The 24,410-nt window shown below is 41.6% G+C and overlaps 1 long non-coding RNA gene across 1 annotated transcript in view; it reads left to right on the top strand.

The window, feature by feature from the left end:
* The first annotated feature begins 7,951 nt into the window (after window positions 1-7,951).
* LOC103891910 (uncharacterized) overlaps window positions 7,952-24,410 on the top strand; it is a 75,813-nt gene continuing 59,354 nt past the window's right edge. The window contains exons 1-2 of the long non-coding RNA XR_008511388.1: window positions 7,952-8,249; window positions 11,465-11,575. This is a non-coding gene — a long non-coding RNA (uncharacterized LOC103891910). The remainder of the gene's footprint in view (window positions 8,250-11,464; window positions 11,576-24,410) is intronic.

Consider the following 24,410-nt stretch of genomic DNA (forward strand, 5'->3'; position numbering starts at 1 on the left):
CTGCACAGCACACTCTCTTCTGGTCCACTGGTCTACATGGGAGAGGTGGAGGTCAGGGCATTGCCTCCTATGGATAGAGATCCCCAGGGCTGACATTGGGGCAGTTCTACTGGGGTTGGATATGTGCTTCATGATGACTGCCGTGACATAGCTACAAGATGTCTACAGCCACCCTAAGGCCAACAACATCAGTTAAGTGCCTGGCCTAACTGCTTTCCAGAGGGTCAGGGTTTGGGGGGTTGGGTGGGGTGGCTAGTGGGAGTAGGAGAGGATCACATTATTTCCTGCAGATCCCACTGCTCTCTCTTGCTTCGTACTGTCTCCGCTGAGTGACATTTGCACCAGCTGCTTCCAAAGGGAGTCGCTTTGGTGAAATGTCACCGGCTTCAGCAGGGATGGCCCTTCTCCATCCTTCATTTCTTCCCCTAATCCTCCCTTCCACCCCTCAAGTGCCTTTTTTATTTTGAGAGGATGCTGCGTGGAAATTCAATTGCAGGAAAAAGTAATTACATTTTCTCTTCAGGTGTGCCTCTCAAAAAGCCTTGAAATCATCTCTGGCCAAAACACTGGGATTATTCCAAAGGGAAACAGGTATTAGCAGCAGCTTTGGCGGCTTCCCTCTCTGGGTCTCACTGCTGCTTTTCTCCATGCTTAGGGCCACGATGACAGAGTGGTCGATTGCTTTGCCTCCCTCCCTTCTGCCACCCTCTCCCAGCGGAGGTCAAGGTCTCATTCAATGTCACACAAATAGTAAGTGGTGGGGCTCACCTGGCTTTGCAGCTGGGTCTGTTCAACTCCACAGCTATGCTTTTAATAACTTTGCTATGCAATTGCAGTGACTATATTTGCAGAACCAAAAATTGAGAGGCATGATCTGACAAATATTTTCTATTCCTGATTTATTGCTTTTTTTTTCACATTTTTAATATGAAAAGCCACACAAAGGTACAAAAATGAAATCATGTTTTGTTATGCACACATCTAAATAACATGATCATTATTGGAAAGAATAAATTATATAAGATTGAAATTGTCCCAATCTTATATTGGGAAATCCAGCTCATAGAGTTGCTATTTGATGAGAATTGCACTTGACCAGGAGCTAAGAGTCCTAGGTTCTGGTCCAGGTTTGACTTTTAACCAGTTGTGTTTTCTTGATTAATTTACTTCACCCCTCTGGGCCTTATTTTCTCAGTTGGTGAAGTGAGAGAGAGTTGGCTCAGATGATGTCTCAGAGCCTTCCCAGGGCCTTCCTAGCGCTGATGTTCGATGGCCTTGTAATTCTAAGTATAGACTTCATTGGGTCTGTCAGCGGCACACAGATGAGATCCTTCCTTTGGAAATGAGTTTTGTTCCTCTCCTGCTTTAGATTAATCCTGGCAACATCTAAATCCAGCCCTTTGCTGTCTGGAACCCTCTCATGTTCCCTGGGAGCCTACTATATTTTATAGGCTGAAGCCTGGGAACATATTTTTCTGATTTTTCCAGGAAAATGATCTCTGTTTGGACTCGCCTCCTTGCTTGCTCCTTTCCCTTTCTTCAACCTAGACTCCCACCTTCTTCTGTCTACCCTCCCCTGCACATCTCAGCCCCTCCCTTCCTGCTGCTTTTAATTGATGCCTCCCCAGTATCTCCTGCTCTCTTTTGCATTTCAGTCATTCTCTGCACATAAATCGAGGTTCAGCATTCCCTGTATGGAAAGGGACAAGAAAACAAGGCCAGCCATGCTTGGCTCGACTGTCACTGCTTGGCTCGACTGTCACTGCACAGCCATCTCTCTTCCCCTCCCATCTTTTCGTTTCCTCTCCACTGCATTTAAGTTTTTCTGCACTTTCCACACATCTGAGACTGTGCTATTGAAGATAACCAGAAAGTCTATTCTTGAAGCCCAATAGCAGTTTCTCCTGGCTTTCCTTGACCTTTCTGCAGCATCTGGCACTGGCACCTTTACCCTTTGAAACACTCATATTTGGCTTCAATTCTCACTACACTATCCGACTCTGTCTCCTTCATTTTGTACTTATCCTTTATAAGTGGACGGTCTCCCTTATTTTGTACTCATCCTTTATAAGTGGACATGTCTGGAGGTCCTGACTCTGACTCATTTTCTACCCTTTCTCACAGATTTCACCTATCCTTGTTGCTTCTACTAAATCTCTTTGAGGTTTGACATCAAGTTTCTATCAGCCCCATGCACATCTTCATTTGGGTGTTCCATTATCACCTTACTCAACATGTTTGCAAGAAACTTACCATCCTCAGTCAAAACCCATCTTCCATTATCATTTTACTCAACATGTTAGCAATGAAACTTACCATCCTCAATCAAAACCCGCTTCTGCTCCAGATTTCCCATTGCTGTCGATTTTCTGTCAGTTAAGTGGGTTTGAAATCTAGTCAGTGTCCCTCAATCCACTTTCTTCCTCACCCACTCCTCCAACCAGTCACTGCAACTGATCTATTTGTTATTCATACGTCTCTTACATACGTCTGCATACGTCCCTCATATTTCCACTGCTACCTTCCTGGTTCTGATTCACACAAAGAATCTCTTTACTAGTCTTTAATTTCTTGATTCTCCAACCCACCCTATTTTCCTCTATGCCAATAACCTTCTGAAAATATCACTTTGCACATTTCTCTGTATCCTTCTGCTTCCTGTATTCTCAATCACTAAACAAACTTGCAGAACTTCCCAGAATAACACCCCAAACTCTCAGGCTGACATTGAAAGGCATCCAAAAAGTGGCCCTAATCTATTCTATTCTTACTTCTCATTAGTTCCCACATAAATACAATTTCCTGTAGATAAAAACATATACTTTGTCCGCCCTTTTGTTTATCTAGAGCTTGCTCCTCCTCAGTCCCATGTGCTTGGGCAAGAAAATGGGCCTCCATGAGTGTGATTCTGCACCTATAAAATGGTCATGATCCCTTCTCTGATTTCCTTTGGGGGTTGTGAGGATGAAATTTACTTATTCAAGAAGCATTTACTGGAGAGGTCCTGGGGACTGGCAAAGATAAATAAGTTACCATCTCTCCCCGCTAGGTTGCCCAGGTAATTTGAGGAAGCATACACTTAAAAAACCCACATTGTCAGTAGGATGGGGTGAGCAAAAGTTCACTGGCACGCACACTGTGCCCCAGCTTGGCCCCACCCCACCAACCTGAGACCTGCTCAGCTCCTTTCTAAGCCACCCTCCAACAAAGACTACCTGTCCTCCTCCCTTTCCTCAGGGCCCAGCTCTCCCTAATGTGAAAATGAGTGATAATGGATGCTAATTTAATGTGTTACTTCTTCCAGGTGACGTATTTACATTTTAATAGCAGAAAATTCAAAGGAGGATATTTTAAGCACTGTGGCAGGTGGGTGGGGACATATTTTGAGTTAGAGAGGATTTGGGGGACCTTAAATCACACTGGATAGGCACCCACTGATTCTACCTCCTAGGATTGGCTGCCCTCGGGAGTCCAGAGATGAGGATCACCTCCCTGGGCTGTGCCCCCTCCATATCTAATGGGAATACTTCAGAGTGTCGGACTCCCGGGGCAATGATGGATGAGACATCTGCTCCATGATGGGCTATTACCAACAATTCATTACTGCAAAATGGACTTACCCTCATTAGCCCAGGAGCTCCGAGTTTAATGTGGCATTCTGCAATCTCACAGATTCTGCTGCACACGTTGAAGGCGTGCATCACATTTTACAGAGCCAAGAAGAGTCTTCAGAAAACAATGGAGATTTAGCATGCCTCTTGAATTAGTTGACAAATGTACTCTTCATGAATAAGCCTGTTTTGTAGACAAACACTGTAGCTCACAGTCTCATTATTAGAAATTAATTCGCTCCACTGCTCTGCCCAAGGGCACAGCTCTCCTTGGGGAACAGTTTTGCCCTTATCATGCTAGTGCTTGCAGTAGGTGATTGGGTTTCTGAAGTTCTGGCCTGGGAATGTTTCTCTAGGGGCAGTTCTGGGAAATCGGCTGAGTCTGTAGGTCTCTGCAGGCCCTTCATCATGAGTCACCTGTGTGAAATTTGCACCTTCTGCATGGGAGCATTTGGGAAGATTTCTTTTTCCCTTTGTAATATGTCCCAGCAAAACCATCATCATATATCCACATTTTGGGGAGGAGTGAATTATCCAGAACAGTATTCAGTTCAAATAATGTGTGACAGACACAGTGTCAATTTCCTAAACTTCTGATATTATAGGTACTGCTGTTGATGCATGAACTCCCTGCCCGGGTTTAGCTTATCCTTGGGAAATTACCCAGCCATTTGTCACATCCTCACAAATGACAGTTCGTCTGGGCTTCTTTTTCTCCAATAGCTCCAGGATCTCTGAGGTCTCTTCTAGATAGAAGATTCTATGTTGCCATCTCCTAAATCAGCAACTGGGGGATTTTCTTTTTTAAAACCCAGGCCCCAAATTGCAGATGTCCCACCTCAATGCTGGTGGTAATGGTGGATGAGGGAGATAACATTTTGGGGGCCAAAGCACAGTCAGTTACTTTCTTTTTTCCCTTAGGAGTTAAACTTGCTAATTCATTTCTCTCACTCTGTTAGGTCTCACAAATACAGGCAGTAACCTGTCTTCAGGCTTAAAAGTGCTTATTCATTTAGGCATTTATTCCTTTCACAAATATTTATTGAATGCTCATTAAGTGCAAAGCACTCTGTTAGGTGCTGGGGTTGTACTGGACATGGGGTTTCCCCTAAACAGCAAGAGACTGTTTAGCTCCAACACAGACACAATCCAATTAGATTTTTTTATCAAGTACTTGTTGTGTATTTGTAGTGGATCAGGCCCTGGGGTACAGGAAACCCAGACACTCCCTGAAAGGTACTCACACCAGGTAAACATGCTGTTCTCTGTGGTCAGATTAAGATGAAAGCTTTCGTGCGTAGTATTCTTTCTTCTCTCACGCAGCCTGCTTCTTTCCTGCTTAGTGAAGGGGACTCCCAGCCCACCTTTCCAGACCACATTTCCATTAGGATGCTTATTCTAGATTTTTGATGATTTCCCATCTGGATTACATGGAACTATTGGGAAAATGTCCTTACTTTACAGCAGAAATTTTTATCAGCTGTCTCACCAGCTTAAGCGTCCTTTCTTACCACCAACTTTCCATTCATTTTTATATTCCCATCGTTATCCTGATAGAAAAATCAAGGATCCTGTATAATTTCCACTTAGAATAGGCTGTGTGACTTGGGGCAAGTTTTTATCTGTTCTCCTCCCTTTCTCTGAGGAAAGGGAGGATCCTGTATAATTTCCAAGGATCCTCCTGTATAATTTTCATGGACATTTGGGTTGTTTCTACTTTTTGACTATTACGAATAAGGCTGCTATGAACAGTCATATAGAAATTTAGGTTTTCAGTTCTCTTGGGAGGAGTAGAATTGCTGGGTCACAGGGTGATTCTATGTTTACCATTTGGTGGAAATGCCAGACTGCATCATTTCACATTTCTACCAGCAATCAGTCATTAATTCTCCATCAAGGCAGGGACCAGCCACTCTCTCTGAAGAGTATAAGGAAAAGAAGCTACAGTTCCCACTCTTGTTGCTGGTTTTAGGCCATAACGAATATTCATTGCCCAACCACCTCCATGACTGATTCTAGATTTCTCTCACCTCCAGCTAGGTTGCTTGTCCAGTGGGTTGCTGAGTATGCTTTTCAACTTTAAAGTGCATTGAATCACCTGGGGATTGTGTTAAAATGCAGAATCTGATTCAGTGGTCTGGGGAGGGACCTGGGCTTCTGCATTTCTAGAAGCTCTCAGGTGGTGTTGATGCTGCTTGTCCATGGGCACGTTTGAGTAGCAAAGAACTAGGCTACATTTACCCTTGCTTGCCATTCCCTTGCTAAACCATGGTTGCTGCAATTTCCCCTTTATAGTTTTTGCTGGGTTTCAAGCACCTAGAAAAGCCCCACTGAAACCCCCGGGTTCTAGAAAGAATCTTTCCTCCTCCTATTGTGCAGCCATAACTCTAGCTTCTTCTGGTAATCAGGGTTATTAATCCCACCAGTACGATAACTCCTGTGTTGTCCACTAGCATGAGGTGTGCCAAGTGACTAAGCGGCAGTCAGCTTCAAGTTCAGTGGAACCTTACTGGCAGAAGAGTTTCTTCCCTGACAACCAGACCTCTTATCCAGCAGGGTCCAGGCTATAGGCTGCACAAATTCTGAGTGAGTGGGAAGGATGGTGAGAGAGACAAGTCCTACATCCACTCCTTGGTTCCCAGACTGTGTATCCCTGCTGTTTGGGACACAGCACCATATACAATGCCAACATCGTTCATTGCTCAGTGAACATACCACATCACCAGTGATTGTGTCCTAACCCTTTGGTGTGTTGTTACAGGGCAGATGCCTTTGCTCATTCTGCCATTCCTTCAGGATGTTGCTTCTGGATGATGGGGGCCATAGTAAGACTGGTGAATTCCATGATCACCCATGCATTGTGTGGTAAAGTGGCCCTAGGAGCCGGCGTGGTGACTGGGTGGCTGTTGGGTGAAGCTTGTTACCATAGAACTGCTGCCTGGTCACAGCAGTGCAGAGCTGGTCGCTGGTGACAATAGAGGTGGAACAGTGGTAAAGGGCCCAAGATAGATGAGGCTGACGGGATGTGAGAAGATGCATAAGAAGAGTCTCATAGGGAGGGCTTGTGATCTGGCTTAGAAAGCAAAACACAAACACAAGGCAGAAGAGACACTGACCTCCATGGGAGTTTCAACATCATTAGGTTGGAGGGGTGAGCATGACATGAAGTAGATGAGGGACTTTCAAGAACAGGTATGACAGAACCTGGTCGTGCAGGTCATGCAGACACGAGACTGGTGGAAAGGGGAAAGTATTCCGAGTGGTCACGGGCAGTGTCAAGAAGGACCCAGATGTGGGAGTGCATGAGTTTATTTAGGGGCTTGAACACATACAAGTTTGGAGCTGGTTTGTGGGGAGGAATAATAAAATAATTTTAGTAGTGATAGGTAACTTTTATTGAGCCTGTATTGTATGCCTGACACCATTCTGAACTCTTACATGGATTACCTTATTTAAATCTCACAACTACTCCTTAAGGAGACAAGGCCAGTATTTGGGGGTATTTTGAAGAACCATCCAAAGAATTTGGTCTTTACCATTGCCACACTGGCACTGGAATAGCTGTGGGCCCCATGAAGACAGGGCCAATTTCTTTCTAACTTTTATATGCTTCGTTCTTTATATAGAGCCTGGCAAATGGGAAAGTATCCATGATATCACTGAATGTTACTAACAGCTATCCCTAACAATGCCCTCAGTGTATAGCAGGCACTGTTGAAAGTGCTTGACGTGGAAGAAGTTATTTAATCCTCACATAATCCTGGAAAGTAGGCACTAGTATTATACCCATTTTACAGATGAGAAAGTTGAGGCACAGAGAGGTTAAGTGACTTGTCCAAAGTAACAGAGAAAGAGGGGGCCAGTGCCGGGCTTTAGACCCACATAGTCTGGCTTTAGAGTCCACACATGTAATTAGTACACCACATGGCCTCTCAAAAACCATTTAGGACAAAGATTTGGAAATTCTATTGGAAATTAAGTGGTGGGGAAGGCTTTCAGCCTGGGTGGGTGGAAAGACAGGTGAACAGTTGTTTTAGGGGGTAAGAGGATGTACTTCACTGGGTCATCTATGGTCTCTCTGTTTCCTCCAGCGAGAAGCCATATGCTTCAGGCCTCAAGTATCAGCAGACGTGCAGCTCTGAACATCAGTAGGTGGTTTGTGTGTATATGTTTTCTCTTTTTTTCCCTACAGTGTATTTACACTCAAGATTGAGATAAACATCCATTTGCTTTAACACATGTGAAAATACCTTAGCAACTTCCTGCCGCTCTGGTCTGTTGCTAAGCAGTGACCTTACTGCTACCATGGCAACAGCAGAGACTCCGGAGTGCTGCTGGTACCAGCCTCCTGTTCCTGACAAGACTTTGGGAAACTGTTAGCAGGGCCTTAGAAGCACATTTGCTCTTGGGAGGCAGCCTGCTCTATTGCTCTTTGGCACTGAGGGAAGCTCTCTGGGGAGAGGAGCCCACCAATGCTTGGCTGACAAGATCTTAGTCATGTCTGCTGTTCCTTTACCTTTGCTGCCGTCTTCATATCACTAAGGGAGCCCTGCGGAGTGGGGTGGAGTTCAAGATGGACTCTCAAGAAGTTATAGGAAGCTCTTTATCAATTCTATTCCTGAGAAGGACCCACTTCAGGTACCTCCATCCAGCAGAGAGGAGCTATGGTACACCTTGGGGTGTGATCAGGCGAGACAAGTATGTCCCTCGACGGTCCTCGGTAGAAACAGAATCTTGATCAGAGGTTTAGGAGACTTCACTGAAGGAACTCCTTACAGCAGTGTAGACAGGACCAGGGGAACAGGTGATGGGTAGTGATGCCCCTGAAATAACAGCAGGAAGCCATTACCACCCCGAGCACTGAAGGGACAAGAGGAGGAAATGGCTTTATAGAAATGATATTCCAGTTTTAAAGCTAGTTCAATGGAGCAGGGGCCACTCAGCAGAAGAGACAGTATGGGATGCAAATATTGCAAGAGATACAGCTCTGAGGAGGAAGGAGGAGAGTGAACAGCTGAAACTCATCTGTCATCCTTTGATCTTTGCCAGTGTGTCCCATTAGCCAGATGGAACTGAAAACAGGCCAAAAGGTAGCCCAGGTATTGTAGTCTGTGAGGGTATCAGCCTATTGAGTACACAGCAGAGATGGGGGAATAATGAATTTGGTGGGTGTGTATGAGCTATAAACGTGGGGAAGGGAAATAGGCTAACTAACATGGCTGGGTTAACTTGACTGGGAGCAGGGGGGCTGGGAGGAACAGAAACTCCAACAAGGTCTACCTGTGGGGTAGGATGAGACCCTAAGAGCAGAGCCAGCCACAGACACTGGAAGGAGCCATGTTTAACAGGGGGAATAGCATCTGGGATAACGAGTAGTCAACATGATGGAAGCCCAACATCCCACTGTCCTAAATGACCCTATAATAGCACTGTCCCTGACCCACAGGCAAGGCTGAAGGAGCTTTATAGGAAGTGTCTGGCCTCTGGGTTGCACAGCTGAATCATATCCCTTCAGGTTCTCCTAAACCTTCCTGTTACCTCCTCCACTTGGCCTTCCATTGCTCTCAATCTGACTGTTATTTCTCAGCCCAGTTACCTTGGATGGACAGTTTAGACAAGATCAGCATCAGCACTACCTGGGAACTTATTAGAAGTGCATATTTGCGAGGCCCCAGCTCAGACCTGCTTAATCAGAGGCATTTGGGTTAGGGCTCAACAATCTGTGTTTTAGCACTCTCTCCAAGTGATTCTGCTACACTCTGAAGTTGTGAAACAACTTCAACACCGAAACACTGAAGTTTGAGAACTAGTGATTTGGACTGTGTGATTAGCTTGCAACCCTCCATTTAACCTGAATGATGCTCTTACTGTCTTCCCTGGTTCATTGTTCTGCAGCCTCTAGCTAGCTCCACACATTCTTTTGTTCTGTTCTAGCTTGGAGAGTTCCCACCAGGGGTCAGAGACTTGGGCACCCATTTGCCTGAGAAGAAAGTTTGGAGAGAAGTAGTCTAGGGAATTATGAGCAATTCAGGTGCTTGGACATAGGTAGTTAGCTGTTAGGTCCCACCTGCAGAATTGGGGTTCAGAGGTAGGACACTCTGAATTAGCAAGGGCAAGCTGATGAGCAAGACAGGGGCTCCAGCATAGGGTGTGATGAGAGGCAGTCCTTCACAGATCTCTCCCATTTCTGCACATTCTGGAGACAAGCACCAACTTCCTTTTGCTCTGAACTATCTTTCCAAGGGTGTTTGTATAGCGAACAGCCTGGAAAATAGAGATTGTATTTCTTTCTGGAGCAAAGAGCAGTCATAGCTATTGACTCTTATAAAGATTTAAGTTTCCTAAGTTCAGGGTTTCTATCTTATAATACAACCCACTGTGCGTGCAAGTGCCGTGTGGCCTTCTTTATGTTGCCTTGTAGACATTGGGGCCTAGGGAACTGGTGCAAAAAAATAATGATACACTTGCTGCTGCAATTACTGTAAGTAGTAAACTGCCTCCTGTCTCTGACCCTGGACTCTCATATCTTCTATAAGTAATCATGAAAATATGGCAGGCTAACTTGTTACCTTGTAAGTATTATAAAATATCAGGCTCTTCGCAGTTCTTGACAGGCACAAAGTAGGCCTGAGCCTCAAGAAAGAAGGGGATGGACAAGCAGCAAATATGACCGAGAGCAGCAAAGCTAACCTGGGTCAGGGTTAGTGCTAGGGGTAGGGCAGAGCTGTGTGGGGTCACAGGGCTCTACCTGGTGGAAAAGGAGGGAAGAAGAGACCAGGATTCAAGATACCCTTTTAGGTAACAGTACCAATAAAGATAATAGACTTAATAGGCTGTGCTACTCCATTTGTGCTGCTATAATAGAATACCATGATCTAGGTAATTTATAAAGAATATGAATTTATTTTCTCACAGTTCTGGAGGCTAGGAACTCCAAGATCAAGATGCCAGTAGGCTTGATTTTCTGGTGAGGGAGGGCTGTGTCCTCTGGTGGGGAGAAATGCTGTGTCCCAACACAACATAGGGGCAAGAAGGGACAAGCCCCCTCTGTCAAGCCCCTTTATAAGGATACCTAATCTCATTCATGAGGGAGGAGCCCTCATGGCCTAATTGCTTCTTAAAGGCCCCACCTCTTTATACTATCACCTTGGCAACACCTGAATATTGGAAGGACACATTCAAACCTACCTGCACATTTGAAACATCTGAAGAGCTTTAAAAAAAAACAACTATAACTGATGCCTGGGTCCCGCCTCCACAGATTCTGATCTCATTGGTAGCAGAATACAGTTGGCTACCAGCTCATCAGGTAGTCCTAAAATTCAGATATATATGAGAACCACGGATCTATACTAGCTGTCTCTTTTTACCCATGAGGGAACTGAGGCTCAGAGAGTTGAAGTGACTTGATAAAAGGTCTGTTTGCTTTGAATTTTTCTAGGCTGAATTTCTAGATCCCCAGGCTTTGTGTCTGGCTCAAGCCCTCAGAGCCATGGATGCTGCTTTCTGTGGTTCAGAACCTAGACTTGACTCTGGCCAGAGTCTCACCTAAAACTTGACCAACAGAGGCATTCTCAGTGTAGTGCATCAATACTGTGACCCAGAGAGAAGGAAGTCTTTTGCTTTATCTAGTCAAGTAGGAGTCTGGGTTGCTAAGCAACCAGACATTCTTAGGCAGTTGTGCTGCTCTGCGGTGGTGCTTTGCATGTTAAGCCTTCTGGGGTGGTTTCTGGGGCCCACAAGAGTTCTAAGCGGCAGCACGTGGGAGCTTAGTGTGCTCCCATGTGATCCCTATGTGTGTGCTCCCCAAAAATGGGAGTACAAGTTCACTTCCATTTTTGCCTTACTTTCAGGGATGTTACAGTGCAGACAAAGATTCTGGTGCCTCACAAGATTTGACACAAGCCAGTGCTTTGTTGTTTTTCTCACCTGTTGGCCAGAAGATTATCTTGGAGCAGGAAAAGGTTTGTTTTAGTTTTGGCCTGAAGGCCTCTTATAATTTTTTAATTTAGAAATAATTTCAAACTCACAGAAAAGTTACAAGAATAAGAACAGTACAAAGTGTGCCCTGATTCCTCTATTTTTAACATTTAATCCATTTGCTTTATGATTTGTCATCTCTTTTTCTCTTTCTCTGTCTCTCTCTGTATGTGTGGGATATATATATATATATATATATATTTTTTTTTTTTTTGAGATGAAGTCTTGCTCTGTTGCCCAGGCTGGAGTACAGTAGCACGATCTCAGCTCACTGCAACCTCAACCTCCAGGGTTCAAATGATTGTTATGCCTCAGCCTCCCCAGTAGCTGGGATTACAGGGGCAAGCCACTAAGCTCGGCTAATTTTTGTATTTTTAGTAGAGATGGTGTTTCACCATGTTGGCCAGGCTGGTCTCGAACTCCTGACCTTAAGTGATCTGCCCACCTTGGCCTCCCAAAGTGCTGGGATTACAGGTGTGAGCCACCGTGCCTGGTCAGCCAGCTCAAACTATATATTCTTTAACCGCATGAAAATAAGTTGTATATATTGTGATCCTTTACCCTGAAATATTTCAGTGTAAATTGTCCTAAAAGAGGGGGTATTCTTTTTCTCATTCTCTTACAGAACCACCTGTGTAACCACAGGTTCGTTATCAACTTCAGTAAGCTTAGTATTAATATAATATCTTTATCTAATCCATTTTCTGTATTCCAATTTTGTCAGTTAACCCTATAATGACCTTTGGAACACTTTTTCCCACCAAGGCAGGATCCAAACTTGGGATAATGTATTAAATTTTATCGTCTTGTTTCTTTAGTCTCCTTTAATCTGAAATATTCTCCTAGCCTTTCATGTTGGGTTTATCCTTTGCTTTGTCATCGTGGATTTGGGCTGTGTGTTCTAGGTCAGAATGCTACCTAAGTGATGCTGTGCTGCTCTCAGGGTATTACATCTAGAGTCACACAATGTCAATCTGCCCCTTCTTAATTTTGATCAACTGGTCAAGGTGTTGTTTAATTTCCCCACCATATAGTTACTATTTTATCCTTTGCAACTAATAAGCAATTTAAGACCATACAAGCATCAAAACTCCCCCCTGGATTTAGCATCCTATTGATAATTCTTGCCTGAACCAATCTTTACTCTGAAGGTTTCATAATGATTTCACAACTCCAACATCCTAAGAGCTCTTATTAATAAACTATGAAAGAGGCTTCCTGGCAAGATTCATTTTTGACTTTGGGAGGCAATTCGAGGCTGCCGAAAAGGCACCCCTGTTTCTTTGTCTCCAGGCAGGGGCTGCACGTGGTGTCTGCCCATGAAGTTCACTCCCTCCAAGCATGCTGCACCTGCCTGATTTGGGTTTTAAATCTCTGCTTGGATACATGTTTTAATCTCTATGTTATACAGGGTTCTGAATAGTGAATTCATCTTATAATCAGTGGCATTAGCAAAGCGTTTCTAAGTTTTGGGGTAATGCATTCATTTGTTTATTCATTTAGGTGGTTAAGAAGGATTTGAGAGTCTGTAATTACCATGCAGGGCACTAGGTGCTGGGCAGAGTGGTGAATAAGACAGGCATGGAGCCTATCATCAAGAGGCTTAAAGTCTAGTGGGGAAGACAGACATTGTGCAGGTAATTGATAGTACACTAAATTTTACAACAGGGCAAGTAGATTGCCTTCTGAGCATGTATCAGCAGAAGCTAACCTAATCTGGGGGCAGGGCAAGCCCTTCCTGAGGAAATGAAATGATGAGTTATAATGATCTTGGCAGAAGTGGGTGAGGTGGAAGCAGCAAGTGCAAACTCCCAGAAGTGACAGAGCATGGTGTGTGCTCCCGTCTAGATGGCTGGGTGTGGGGGCAAGGGCTGGGTGGCTCATGAGAAGACTGAGAAATGGGTCAGATCCAAATTATGGATCTTTTGGATCCAAGCCTTTTGAGCCTTGATAAGGATTTTGGTTTTTATTCTAGGAGCCAAGAGAAGCCTCTGAAGGATTGTAAACAGAAGAATGATCCAATTGTGTTTGTAAATTAAAAGGTCACCCTGGCTGCTTTGTGGGGAATGGATCTGAATGGGTGGGAAAAGAATGAAGCCAGGTAGAAGTTGGGAAATCAGTTAGGAGGCTGTAAAGAAGTCCAAGTGGAAGATGATGATGGCCCGGCTAGGACGGCAGCCAAATGAATGGGAGAAGGTTTATCAATTCCTCTGATTTTCCATCTCTCAATAGGGATTGTGGATGCTGTATGAAGCTTAAATTCCTAAGAACCATAGACACTGTTCAAACACAAGACAGTGCCCCATTAGAGGAATGAAGCTCTCAATCTAGGTGGGAAACACATAGAATCCTTAAGAAAGAAGCTTACTCGTATTTACAAAGAATAGCCAAGAATGGACTGTGGTCTTACTTGTAGTTAATGAGTTAGGTTTGCTGGGTAATAGCTCACTTGCTCCTTTCTATTTTTACAAAAGCAGATGATTCTGTTACTAAGTATTCCACAGTTTAATTTGATCTGCGTGTCCATTTGCACTTCAGAAGTATTATGGACATGGCCAATTTTGGCTCCCAGACAATACAAAATTATCGTGGAATTTCCTCCCCCAGCCCAGCATTCTTTGCTTTGTCTGCAGTTTTTATGGCACATGATATTTTCCCATTAACTTTTATTAGATCCATAATTTTTTTATTAGCATTGAGTAATAACCATTTTCAGTGGCCTCACTCTTCCGAGGAGTCCTCGATTAGTAGTCCATGATAACAGTTGCTAAATTGAAGTTTCTTCTGCCAGCATTTCACCCGCAGTAAATCCAACTATTCTACCTCATCTTGCTTAAAAAGCCATGAAATTCCCAGACATTATCAGAAAAATGACCACAGTCAAAGTGCTCTAAATGGAGATGGAAATTAAGCTCTTGCCTATTTGAATCAAGATGTTTCATAGTTATGGGCTGAGAGTGAGAACTTTCAACTCAAGTGAAAACTCTCCTCACCTCTCCTGTCTGCAGGATTTCTCTTATTAGGGAGATTGTTTGTTGATCCACAGTTCCAAATTGGGACTGTGTCTGATGGACAAAAAGGGATTGTTTTAATATTAGCAATAGTAGTTGTTTTTCTTCCCTCATATTAAGGATGAAATGAGCATCAGGTGGGAACTTGCCCAGAGCAGAGTAGGATATGGGGCTAGCTGCTCTTGGAGATATGTTGTCCGGTTCAAAAATCTCTTATCTTGTGCTTCCAGTGAAGTTTCTGTTATCTAAATTTAGTGTATCTAATATTTAGTGTGCCTAGTATCAGTTCAATTCAATTCAATTTGATAGGAAATTTTTGATATTTCTTACATTGTGGCCAGCCAAGATCCCTATATTCACTAGGATTGGTTAAACTACAAGTGACAGAAACCCCCAAATTTCTCTCATGTGAAAGAAGCGTAGAGATTGAGAATCCAGGATTTATTGGACAAGTTACAAAGTGGTCAGGACCTAGGCTGATATCTTGCTGTTGGGACATCCTCAACATGTAGCTTTCAGCTCATGATTCAAGATGGCTGCCTGAGATCTAGTCATCTGTATTCTAACAGTAGAAGGGAAGAAGGGAAAAAGAAAGTCATGCTGCCTTTCTTTAAGGACACTTCCAGGGAGTTGCATGTGACCCTTCCTCTTAAATCCATTGGCCAGAATTGACTCATATGAGCATATCTATCTGTAAAGGAGGCTAGAAAATAAATATTATTATTCCAGGCACCTTGTGCTGAGCCAAAATTTTGGGGATTCTATTACTAAGGAAGAATAGGAGAATGCATTTTGGGGGATATCTAATAGGATCTAACAACAGATATTCAAGCTATCTTCTCTAGATTTTTTAAGAGCTCCCCATTTGTTCCTGAGTATTCAGGAAACCAATTTTAAAACAGATGCTTCCTATCCTTGGAAAAATGAGGTTCAAATTTCAAAATCCAAAGACTAGAAACTGAGCAAAGAAATGCTTCTGGTATATATATAGCTGATGACTTTGAGAAATACTAGGATGCATAGCAGCTTCAAACAATTATCCGTCATCCATCTATCCATCCATCAATACTTTCAACACATTTATTGAGTACCTGCTATATGCCAGACCCTATGCTCATGGCTTAGAAAAAGCACATGATGAATAAGTTATTTCTCACACTCAAGGAACTCATGATTTGGTGTAGGAAAATGGTAGGTAAATTAATAATTTCAGGTGATAAATGCTGTAATAGAGATAATCATTCATTTACTTTCCCATTCAACAAATACGTTTTGAACACCTACTATGTACTAGGTGCTCTGCTAGACACTGAGGATAAAGAAATAAAAAGTCAAGTTCTCTACCAGAAAAATTAAAATGCAGAGTGATAAAAGGGTCTAGTGGAGGCATGGCTGGGAACAATGGAACTTGTGGAGGGTAAGCTTACCTCTGCCTGGATGAGTCAGGAAATGCTCCAGGAGGAGGTAACTGCTGAACTAAAACATGAAGGAGGAGTAGAGCTTTGCCAATACAAACTTGGGCCTTTTCCTTCTGCCCATTAAGCATTGATAGAATTACCCACCTTTCCTTTTCTGCTCATATGTAATTCAATATGTCATGGGTGGGTGGTATTTGGTACAATCTATACTAGAGACTTTGAATGATTCTGCTACCCAACTGGGTACAAAAAGGTATTTACTTGGTAAGGTTTCTTTTGTGAATGGGTAATAGGAAATATTTCCAATTTTGCTTGGTTTTAAGCAGAGTTGTGATGACAATATTTTAAACCTGTCTTGGGTCTAGAGGGCCTGACAAATGCATTTCCGCCACGGCAAGGAACTGGAAACCAAAAACGATTGTGTCTCAAATGAAATGAAGAGTCTGACAAAATATGTCCTATCAAGAGAATGAAATTAGTTATCTGTCAAAATGCATTTGTCCTCTAAATAACCATCCATATGTTTTATGTTTTGGTATTAAATAGACATTCATCAGTTTATCACAATAGCGCTGTCAGAGACCCAGCAATTTGGAGCAGAATTTTAAAGATCCTTCTAGAGCAATAACCTAGGAAGAATTTTGGGGGGGTAGTTTTTCTTATTTCTCATTTCTTTTCCATTTCTTCTTTTGATTCCTTTGGGTCCCTTCAGAGCCTGCCTTTTATTACTAAAGAGAGGCGGATCATCTATTTAAAATCAATCCAATAATACTATGTTCCAAAGCATTAATTCTTGCCTGCAATCTGCTCCTTGCAGAGAGTGTTGTTTGCCTCCTCAGCTTTCTGTCTTCAGGTGTGGCCTGTGAAGGGGAATGCTGGGTTTGTGACCACTGAGTGCATGAGATGTGGGCTCCCTTTGGCTCTGTAGCTCCCTTACTGAGAAGTGTGGCCCTGAATCAGGCAGAAGAGGAGGAATGGGTAAGGGAGTTTGCTGGGAACTCTCCCTCTCTAGTCTGGGCCACTGTCCTTTCTGATTTGTCTGGGAAGTGGGTTATAGGCAGTAAAAATATAGTTCCAAGGGGGCAAGCCAGAGGGCTAGTGAGTCTGCAGGCCTCAATGGTGGGCATTTGAGTCTGTTTCTGGGCAGGGAACTGGCTGCTAAAATGATTACTATCTTGTCAAACGTTTTGTCCATTGAAGAAAACTCATGTAACTTTGCAGACAGAAGCACATTTTGACCAAAGCCCAAAAACTATCCATTTAGATAAACCCTAGAATTAATGCTGTGGTTATTAGCGTTAGTATTTGCCCAGGACAGAAATTCATTATAAATAAATGGTTTAGGAGTCAAGCCAGCTGAAGTTCCCCTGGAAGAAGGAAGAACCATGTGGAATTTAAATGACATTTTCACGATGGACACACTGGATTTCCAGAAGCAGGGAGGAACATCAGCCTCCTCTGTTGGACCCTTTTCCTCTCAGGAGTTATATTCCCAGAGCCTCTGTTACTTGTGCTCTGGAGTGGTGTTTTCAAACCCCGATGGAGGCAGGGTGGGAGGACGGAAAGCAGGCATGAAAGGAGACAGTAGGAAAACCAGGTCTAGACTCTCTGGGAGCTCAGGTTTTAGATCTACATTCCTAGGGGAGAAAAAGAGAGAAGAATGGCCAGAGAAGAAATAGATGAATGGAAACAATATTAATTGCCTACATCAGACTCGCTGGATCTTGGCTTCATACTCTTCATTTCATCTCCACTCTCTGTATTTACCTGTCCCCATCCCAGCACACCTGGTCACATTGGTCAAAGCAAAGTTCCCAGCAGGACAGACCTTAGTGCTTCAAGCTCCACCTGCTTACTGTGAAAAATTTATTTCTAAGGGTCCCAAACATATAAAATTCCTAACGATGTTTGCAGCAATATTGTAATTAGCACTTACTCATTACAGTATCATTATTTGTTAGGGATTTGGATTATCCGTAAGACAATACTTTGTTTTTTTTTTTGAAGAAAAGTAGTAGACATTTTCATCTTTACAACCCAATCCCCTAGCACAGTGCCTACTCCGATGCTTTGATCCTACTATTTTGACCCCACAGTTATGGCACTTTGTTAAGTGTCAAACAATGCATTTTGACACCACCAATCAAAATGAGAGCTGTTGATACCACTACGTGATCAGAGTTTTGTTCTTGGCTTTTTTAGTGACTTGGAGAAGTAATATACATCTTGCCAAGTTTTCAGAAGGACACCAAAATTTGGCTTCAAAATATGATAGACCACTCTTGGACCACAGAGTAAGCCTGAAATATCTCAGGAAGAATGTTTATAATTTTTTCGTGGGTTAACTCTAAAACACTTTAGCCAAATCATAATAAACATCCATGATTGAAATAACACAAAATAAAACTGACAGCAACTAAAACCACACATGGTTTATTGGTAAGGATCCACATGATACGATTTAGATATACAAAACTGGATTAAAGAAGACTGGAATTGTTCAAAATGGTGGCAAAGGAAGCTTCCTAATGGTAGAAATAATAACTAGTCATTATATGATATGGACAAAACTTAATCAAATATTTGTTTAAAATGTTATATAGAAAATGATTTTGATAAAGATTAATTTTGTTAAAAGAAAATATGTAAAGAAAAATGGAAATGGTTTAATAGTGACAGTATGTAAAACTGAGGATTTAAATGAACTCAAGAGCATGCATAACTGAAAAGAGTTGCTCTCTGGAAGTTTATCAATGTTTGTATAATTATGAATTAAATGTATGAATTGATAAACATGAAGAAAAATGTCTCCAGAGTCAGGGGTAAAACTGTAGGTCAAAAGGTAGGGTAAAAACAGTAGAGCCCCCAAATTCTATATTTTCCCTGGCATGAACTCAATAGAAATATAAGTAAGCACTCTCCTTACTATAAAAAGCATAATTTAAAAAAAAAACCTTTTTGCTTTTTATCTCATTCTCTTTTTTCTTCAAAAAAAAAAAGTGAATAGGCAATACAAATAGTACAAAGATATGTGGACAAAGTCAATCTCCTTCCATTTCTGATGCAGTCCCTTATTTCAGTCCCTAAAGGCCATTTACCAATTTGTTGTTTGTCTTTCCAAAGACAGTCAATACCAGTGTTCTTCAAACTTTTTTTGTCTATATCCCAGAATAAAAAATACACTTCCCATTTGTCTTAGTCTGTTTTGTGTTGCTATAGCAGAATAGCAGAGACTAAGTAATTTATAAAGAAAGAAACTTATTTGGCTTATAGTTCTGGAGGGTGAGAAGTCTAAGGTTGAGGGACAACATCTGGTGAGGGCCTTCTTGCTCCCCCATCCAATGTTAGAAGGTGGACAGTGGAAGGACAAGAGAGTGTGAGAATAAGGGAACAAGAGGGGGTCACACTCGATTTTATAACAAGTCCACTCTTGAGATAATTAATCCATTCTTGTGATAATAACATTTATCCATTCATGAGGGCAGATCCCCCATGACCTAATCAACCCTTAGTGTTCTCTCCCCTCAACACTGTTTCATTGGGCATTAAGTTTCCGACACAGGAACTTTGGAGGACACATTCAAACCATTAAAAACCCACTAGCAATTATATAACTAACAAAAGTCACACCAAACAATACTTACCTTTACTATATATGATAAAGAAAAACATAATAAAATTAATATCAAATGATCTAATCAGTATTTAAATAAAACACATAAAAATCTCCAAATAAAATATACAGGCACTAAGGAATGTTGGTTGCAATTTACTAAACTGATTTTGCCAACTATGAATGGATTGCTACCTAACTAGAAAATCGCTGATCTTCTCCATTTAAAAATATGTATTTATATACTCCACTTAAAAAAAGAGATATTATAGAATATTATACACACTGTTCTGCATTTTTCCTTTTGCATTTAACATTTTGGAGATTGTTCCATATTAATATATATAGCTCTGCTTTCTTTTTCTTTTTGTTTTTTTTTGAGACAGTCTTGCTCTATTGCCCAGGCTGGAGTGCAGCGGCTCAATCTGGCTCACTGCAGCCTTCGCCTCCTGGGTTCAAGGGATTCTTCTGCCTCAGCCTCCCGAGTAGCTGGGGCTACAGGCATGTGCCACCACGCCTGGCTAATTTTTGTATTTTTAGTAGAGACAGTTTCACCATGTTGGCCAGGCTGGTCTTGAACTCCTGGCCTCAAGTGATTCGCTGGCCTTGGCCTCCCAAAGTGCTGAGATTACAGGTGAGAACCAGGGTGCCTGGCCTGCTTGATTTTTTTTAATGGCTACATTAGATTCCATTTTATTAATGTATCAGAATGTATATAGATTCCTATTAATATGCATTCCGATTTTTTTCTTTTGCTACTGTAAATAATATGACAGTAAACATCCTTGTATACACTATCTGATAAATTTTCAGATATGGAATTTAAGTTTTATTTATTTTATTTTTTCATAAATTATTGGGGTGCAGGTGGTATTTGGTTACATAAGTAAGTTCTTTAGTGGTGATTTGTGAGATTTTGGTGCACCCATCACCAGAGCAGTATACGCTGCACCATATTTGTAGTCTTTTATCACTCAACCCCTTCCCACTCTTCCCCCAAAGTCCCCAAAGTCCATTGTATCATTCTTATGCCTTTGCATCCTCATAGCTTAGCTACCACATGTCAGTGAGAACATACAATGTTTGATTTTCCGTTCCTGAGTTACTTTACTTAGAATAATAGTCTCCAATCTCATCCAGGTCTGGAATTTAAAATTTTGACAGATATTGCCAAGCTGTCATCCAAAGAGGTTGTACTGTTTAGAACTCCTAAGAGCAGTGCATTAGAGTGCCTGTTTCCCTAGTACATTATCAAACTTATTGTTCTATGCCAATTTAGTAGGCAAAAAATGAAATCTGATTGTGATTTTTACTTTGCATTTCCTTTAATGTGAGTGAAATTGAGCATCTTTTCACATGATTAAAAGTTGGTTGCATTTTTTTCCTGTAATAATGTTTCTCATTATTTTTTTCCATTTGGCATTTTCACTTTTTTTCAATTGACTTGTTTAAAACTCTACTTTTATGATGAATATTAATCCTTTGTTATATTTTTTCCTTCCTTACTGCTTGCTTATTTTTACTTGGTTTATGGTATTTTTGTTATGAAGACATTTAACGTTTTATGTTAACAAAGTTTATCCACTTTTTTCATGTCTTCTGGGCTTAGTGTTATGCTTAAAGAAGTCCTTGCTATTAAATTATGTTAAAAAATTCTCTTGTGTTTTCTTCTGGTACTCTTATGATTTAGGTATTTCATTTAAATATTATATCTATCTGAAATTTATTTTGGTATAAAGAAATGAGGAACGGATTCTTTTTTTTTCTTTAAGATGGCCTAGCTAGTTAGCCCAAACCATATATTGAATAATTAATCTTTTTCACAATGCATTGAAAAACTACCTCTACGTACAGCAAATTCTTATGTATATTTGGGCCTACTTCTAATTTTTTGATTCACTTCCATTCCTTTGGCTATTAATTGTTATGCCAGTAGAAGACAATGTTAACTATGACTTTGTAGCATATTTTAATATCTGGTAGGGCTAATACCCCATGTTGTGCTGAACTCCAGTCAACTCCAATGGGACCAGATTCAAGAGGCCCAAGAAGAGACCCAGAGTCAGCGAGCTAGACATGGGATTTTACTGGTGACATACCTACAGGAGATTGAGTCCAGTGGCAGTGGGGTGGGCAGGAGAACCACAATCACTTGCAAAAGTCATGTAGTTTACGTTAAATGTCTTCATAACAAAAATACCATAAACTAAGTTTTCACTCAGTGCCCTCCCCCTAACAACCTCCACCTGTCAACCTTCACTCAAAGCCCGAAACAAGGGGACTCATCTCCACAGGAGCGTGCTGGAGCTCAGATGTTTCTCATAGATAGGAAATGCATCTGGGGATTGGCCACTGCCTGATTCCTTAGCTGGGAGCTGGGAACTGTGAACTGTATTCAGGTGTGTCTGCCATACAGGGTCGTTCTCAGAGCATGCTGAAGTTATTGCTATCAGGTGTGTTTACCGTATACCACCCCTCCCCTCCACTCTACCAGGCTGCTACTCTACCAGGAATGTTGTTGCCCTTCTTGCATTTTATTTTTTTATTTGAATCTCACAGTCTGATATGGTTTGGCTGTGTCCCCACCCACAATCTTATCTTGAATTACAATCCCTATAATCCCCATAATCCCTATAATCCCCATAATCCCTATGTGTCCAAGGAGAGACCAGGTGGAGGTAATTGAATCATGGGGCAGGTTCCCTCTTTCTGTTCTCATGATAGTCAGTGAGTTCTCACGAGATCTGATGGTTTTGTAAGTGTGTGGTAGTTCCTCCTTTGTTCCTTCTCCTTCCTGCCACCTTGAGAAGAAGGTGCCTTTCTTCCCTTTCACCTTCGGCCATTATTGTAAGTTTCCCGAGGCCTCCCCAGCCATGCTGAGTGGTGAGTCAATTAAACCTCTTTCCTTTATAAATTACTCAGTCTTGGGTAGTATCTTTATAGCAGTATGAAAACTGACTAATACACAGTCCACCTGAGGACTCTACCCTCCCTTTTACTCCTTCCCCTGTTGTTTTGGTATTGACCATGTTGAGTTTATAGATTAATGCAGGAAATGAACATTTTTGTAAGGAGTCTTTCTCTCCAAGAAGAGGGACTGTATTTATGTTTATTTAAACTTTTCCTTTACATGGTTAAAGTTCACTTCATATAGAGCTTACATATTGCTTGTTTTTTTTGAAATATATTTTCTTTGGATTATAATTCTAAATGGGATCTTTTCTTCCATTATATTTTCTGATTGGTATTTATTTCTGGAAAAGCTATTGAATTTTGTATATTAATTTTGTAAGCAGTTATCACAGTCTTATTGTTTGGGTACTCTTTAAGTTGATTCTCTTTGGTTTTCTAAATAAACAATTATAATATTGGAAAGTAACAATAATTTCTCTCCTGTCCAATTTTAATCTTTGGTTTCTTGTGGTTTCAAAAAGGCACTGAAATTATGGGGTTTTATTGTAAGATGTTTTTCCAGCCTGACTTGAAGAATGATCAGGCATCTGTATCAGGAGTCTTGACTGCTGAACCCCTAGTAAGACATGGTAGAAAGAAGATGTTATAAGAAAGGCCTTTGGCTCCAAACTGCTGGGTTCAAATACTAGCTCCACCATTTATGAGCTGTGTGATCTTAGGCAAGTTATGTAACCTTTCTGTGGCTCAGTTTATTAATTTATAAAATAATAGGATCTATCTCATAGGATGTTAGGAGGATTAAACAAGTCAATATACATAAAAGTACTAGTAATGTCATTAGCATATGGAAAGCTGGAGAGCATTCAAGTGTTGGTTAATATTGTCAATAGAACCAATAGTCATAGATACTCTGGCAAAGCTTAACTCTACAAAAATATAAATATATAAAATGTTTACTAGATCCTTAAACCATAAAGAATCCCCAAACTCCTCAGCATTTTTCCTTAAGTAAAACTCATTCTCTATAAAGAATCTGATAAGTCTGATAAACTTATTTACATTAAGGCATATATGACCTCTAGATCTTAAAGTAGTGTCCTCCTTTTCATGGGGACTTGTCTTGGACTGGAGGCAAAGCCTGAAGAAACAAAGCATTCCAGAGGGACCAGCTCCCCCTGAGAAGCCCGTTGACATCAGAGGTTTGGTGATCATTCTGTAATTCAACAGCTGTTAATGACCAGGTGCACCAAATGACACAAAGATAGTAAGACTTTTTCCTCCATTGAGGAACACACAGTCCAATACATGAGATAGATGCTCATACAGCTAACATTTGCTTTGCATGAGTCTCAGTTTGTTTTAGACACTTTGGGAGGACCAGCTCAACAAACCATTAGGGATCTCTTTGTATGAGGCAACAAACTGTCTGAGGGTTTCACCCTATGGCAAGAGTTTGAGGTATGAGAACACAATCCCAGGGAAGAGGTGAGGAATAATTTCGGTGTCTACCGCTCAACAATCACAGATACCATTTATTGGGCTCTTGTTATGGACTAGATCCTTTAGATATGTGGTTATTACCTCCTTTAATCCTCTCTATACCCCCCAGAAGAATGCATTAGGGGCTTCAGTTAGCAGTTAAGAAAACAAAGGTCCAATGGGCTGAAATCCTTGCCAAGGCTAACCGAGTGGTAAATGGCAGAACTGGGATTTGAACTGCTGACTGTCTATCATGTCACCATGCTTCATTCTGATTGTTCTAACTTAGTTCACATGGGCTTATGTCAGATTTCTAAGTGAGGGCGCTGTACTATGGGGGAGTAAGAACTGGAAATGCTCGTTGGCTCAAATCTCTGAGACATCA

Source organism: Pongo abelii, chromosome 9 (genome assembly GCF_028885655.2).
Source record: "Pongo abelii isolate AG06213 chromosome 9, NHGRI_mPonAbe1-v2.0_pri, whole genome shotgun sequence".
Classification (NCBI taxonomy): domain Eukaryota; kingdom Metazoa; phylum Chordata; class Mammalia; order Primates; family Hominidae; genus Pongo; species Pongo abelii.